Here is a 4,934-nt window from a genome sequence, read left to right on the forward strand (position 1 = left end):
GAGTGAAATTTTATAATTAAAAATATTATGATACTATTTTAATAAATTAAGATACCAAAGCTTAAATTATTATGTAGGAAATTAATGATTAGTTTAATATTTTGTCATTTTATGTTACAAATAATGTTATTTTTATCTTAAAAATCAATCATTGATTTAGGACAAGTATTAATAATTGTTAATTTAGGACAAGTATTAATAATTTTCCATTACAATTTTAAGATTGATTGATTATTTTTTAGTATAATAATAATTTAATTATTTTATTTTTTAAAATATACATCAGTAAATTTAATAAAAATATAATTAAATCTAAAAAAATATATAATTAAAATATTTAAAATTAAAATAAATAATATATAATTTTTAATGGGTGATGAATATATGGTATAATGTGAGTTTTGAGAAAATTAACCATTCAAAGTTCAAACACTTAAGTTATGACCTGGTTTACTAAGAGAAAGAAAAACTGTAAACCTAATAACTTAGGTTTATTAAACTGATAACTACACCTAAGGTTCCTTCTAATCAAACTATTATGTACACATGTAATTTATAGACGGGGAATGAGTTAAGTTTCACCAGGTAGTTTTAGGTTTAAACACATGAAAGATGGAAGTCAACTCTCAAATACAAACGGTTAAAAAACCTTTCAAACTTTCCTGAATCTTGTATAATATTGATTACACCATGTTACAGTTAAGTAAATCTTTCTGTCATCTAACCCTACTTAAACTCAACCTAGATCCGGGGAGGGAAAAGGAACTGTGTTATAAATAAACGTCTAAAAAATGACCTGTCATTTGCCGCATCACATCACTTATGTCATGCCCTTCCCATGGATTAAGATATATGCGTACCGGCCTTGCGAATTCAGGAATTGTGCTTCTCTTTCCCATTTATGTTATAGAGACTCCCCTTCCTTCATTACAAGCTTTTTCGCCATGTCTGTCGAAGCTGCAATCCCTTCCACCAACCAAGTGGTCCGCTTCGATAAAAAATCGACAGTAAGCCCGTCTCGTCCATCGCAGCGCCAGCACTGCGAGCTCTGCCCTTCTGATTTACAGATGCTCTACTTCGATTACATTCAGAAGGGTCTCTTTTACCACATGCCCTTCGCCGATGATAACCAATTCTTTTCGGCGGTGGAGGTTCTGAAGAAGAGCCTCGCTGAAGTCCTCGTCCATTTCTACCCCTTGGCAGGAAGGCTTATCACTTCCTCAGATGGGATTCTCTACATCGACTGTAATGATGCCGGCGTGGATTTGATCGAAGCATCTGCGCCAGATGTCGGGATTCAAGAAGTAGCGAGTACAGAGGCTGATCCAGATGTTGTTGGCCAATTGTTTGCCCTTGACGGCGCTATTAACGTGGACGGTCGTTTTCTTCCCTTGCTGGTGGTTCAGGTTAGTTCAACCAATTTTATTTCTTAAACCCCTTGTGTCAGATTTAATGGTATTATTCACTCTTTTCTCCAACTCAAATATTTAGATTAGATATACTTTTTCCTTCTATGGTCTTTCAATTCCAAATTTGAGTATGATCAGGTGACCAAGCTGAGAGATGGAGTCGCGATAGGCTTCACTGTCAACCACGTGGTGGTAGACGGGACTTCATTATGGAATGTCGTAAACTCATGGCGGATCTCTGCAGAGGAGCGACCACAATCTCTCACCCCCCACTTCACAGCCGGTGTTTCGACATAAAAGATTCGCACATAGCTCTGGAGCTGCCTCAAACCCAAACGATCAACAACTTCTCCCCGCCTCCGCTGAGAGAAAAAGTATTTCACTTCAGCAAGGACAGAGCCAACCGGAATAAATCAGAGGACTCAATTATACTCTCCTCTTTCCAGGCACTCTGTGCCCACATGTGGCAGGCCATCACACGGGCTCGTGGCCTGCTTCCCCACGAGCCAACGACCTTCAGGATCTCAGTGAACTGCCGAGACAGATTGGTTCCTCCGCTGCCTTTCTCTTATTTGGGCAACGCCATCCAACTCATTAGCACAACGGTCACGGTCGGGGAGCTCCTGGCGGCCGATATCTCATCCACGGCGTGGTTGCTGCACCACATCATATCACCAACAACCGATGGCAGCAGGGAGGAGCTGCAAAGATTTAACGAGCACCCCAGTGTAAGGAAGCTGGATAAAACAATCCGAGGTACTGTGTTCATTGGGAGTTCTCCGAGATTTCCAATGTATGACAACGACCTCGGATGGGGAAGGCCGGTGCGGATAAGAAGTGGCTGTGCCAACAAGTTGGATGGGAAAGTATCCCTATATCCCGCCAGGGAGGGAGAAGGAAGCGTCGATCTCGAGATCAGCTTGCTCCCTCCTTTCATGGCCGCCTTGGAGGCCGACCCTCAATTTCTTTTCCCTATATATGATTAGACGAAAATTATAAAATACTGATCATGGAGTAGGTAGCTTTTATATATATATATATATATTCCTATATATATTCCTTTAGTTGACTGGTAAATATATTCGTTTCGTTTACATGACTGGTATTTTAAGGATGCTTAATGGCAATGCTTTGTAGAGTCTGGTTTGTTTTGTCTTTTTATCTTATTCGAAGGGTTCAGTGAAGTTTCAAGATATATTTATCTGTTTTTGTCTTTTATTTTATTTTTTAATTTTATTCCAATAAGATTGAATTAATAAAAAAATTATAATATATTTGAAGTCGAATATTCTCAATTCAATGTTTTAAATTATCATAAGTATTTCTATATAATCAATTAATTATATTTTTTAATTAATAAAATATTATATATATATATATATAATTGATTAGTGGAAAAGCAAGTCATTATCCATTGTCATACTATCAAAATCTAATTTATTAAGGAAATTTAATGGTGTGTCTAGTTTTATTTTGTCTAAATTATCATAAGTATTTCTATATAATCAATTAATTATATTTTTTAATTAATAAAATATTATATATATATAATTGATTAGTGGAAAAGCAAGTCATTATCCATTGTCATACTATCAAAATCTAATTTATTAAGGAAATTTAATGGTGTGTCTAGTTTTATTTTGTCTAGCTACCATGAGTGATGAAGCAGCATCTCAAAGCATCTATAGGCATATTGGGTGAAGGTTGTGAGAGCATCTTCTTCTTGTTTTTCTCTAAGCCTTTTTACACGGGTAAAAGTATCTTCCTTGTGTATAAGATAAGCATCTCTAGACCTTTTTACACTGGTAAAAGTATCTTTTGACTTAGCTGGCCTTGCCCCTTTTTTAAGCATCTCTGGACCTTTTTACACTGGTAAAAGTATCTTTCGACTTGGCCGGCCTTGCCCTAAGCATCTCTAGACCTTTTTACACTGGTAAAAGTATCTTTCGACTTGGCCGGCCTTGCCCATTTTTTCTTTTCGAGACGATGGAGTATGCTAACTCACATTGGAATGATTAGATACGTTTTTGATGAGCTATATTTTTTGAAAAAGGTATTTGCATGCTTTATTATCACTCGATATCTTATGACACCTCTACCTCACGATGTTACGGGAATTTGAAATCCAATCTACCGAGTACACTGTTAAAATTAGCTTGATACAGGACTACAGTATCATCTCTTTATTTCGGTGTTTTTTTTTTCATAATCCTATCAAAATATGGTTAATTTTTCTTTTTTTTTTATAAGTGAGAAAATTTATCATAACTTAGTAAGTGAGGACAACCATCTTTGGCCGGTAATGGCTAATGTAGGCTCATTCATCACCCTTAATCAAGGAAAACCACGTCACTCGAATAACCCGCTAGTGGTCGGTATGGGGGAAAGGTTTCACTCCTACCAGATACCTCTGCGTGTTGGGCGGTTAACCTATTTCCTTAAGTCCGAGGAAGACAAACTCTTAGCCGAGAAGAAATAGATTTAGGGCATATTAATAATGATACAGTGTTTTTGAATTTTAAATTTTGAATTTATTTAAATGCTAAAAAAATTAATAATTTTTTGTATAAATATGATTTACATTAAAGGTGTTGTACAATTTGATATGGAGAAAATGTTGTAGTGGCATATTAGAAGTATTATATCAAATAAAAAATAATAACAAAACATAATGTTAATTTAATTATAAAAAAAAAATATACGAGTAATAGAAATAACAAGTGATTCAATCCAATTTGATATATTGAAATTTAGTTTATATTAATAAAACTATAAACAAGTTTTTAGGATTCCTTTTTATAATATACATGTTACACTAAAATGAAAATACAAATTCCCAAGGGGCAATTTAACTAGTGTCAAAGTAACCTGAAATATGTGAAAAGTGGGAGATCCCAGGTTTAAATCCCCCTGGTTGTGACCCAATTTATGGAGAGGACGATAGGCCTTAGACCCAGAGGTTTACTAGTACATTTTATTATCCAATACTAACAATGCATCAAATACATCAAATACACGACTTTCTACTAATTATTCATTAAGGTATATTATGCACTATATGGTATGGGTTTTTGACTTCATAATCATATTATTGAGGATGTGATTAGATTACCTAGGTAGTGATGTTGGGTACTTTTCCTTTGTTCCTACTTCCTCCTTGGATACATCTATTATACCCACATTTTCCACTAACTCAAGTTGGTTTCTCCTCAAATATGTCCCTTACTAACACTTCAACATAACTTCCAACAAATAGATTCCCTTTTGAGAACTAGGACACTTGTATTTACATGAGAAATTCATCATTCGAAATTATACAAAATGAGATTGAGCTAATACGCTGTCTTTAGGAAATTCCAAGACCGCTTTAGGTTTAGGAAACAAATGAATTGATTTGGGTTTACAAAATGAGATTGAGGTAATACACTCCCTTTAGGAAATTCCAAAACCCCTTTAGGTCTAGGAAAAATATGAATTGAATTGGGTTTATGTTGTTGCATCACACTCTTAAGGGGAAACACATTT

The 4,934-nt window shown here is 35.1% G+C and overlaps 1 pseudogene; it reads left to right on the forward strand.

The window, feature by feature from the left end:
* Positions 1-909: 909 nt before the first annotated feature.
* On the forward strand, positions 910-2,395 carry LOC149148598 (BAHD acyltransferase DCR-like; annotated as a pseudogene).
* The last annotated feature ends 2,539 nt before the right edge of the window (positions 2,396-4,934 follow it).

Source organism: Pinus tabuliformis, chromosome 9, assembly GCF_031772625.1.
Source record: "Pinus tabuliformis cultivar Carrire ecotype Pingquan chromosome 9, CPIR1, whole genome shotgun sequence".
In the NCBI taxonomy this organism is placed as follows: domain Eukaryota; kingdom Viridiplantae; phylum Streptophyta; class Pinopsida; order Pinales; family Pinaceae; genus Pinus; species Pinus tabuliformis.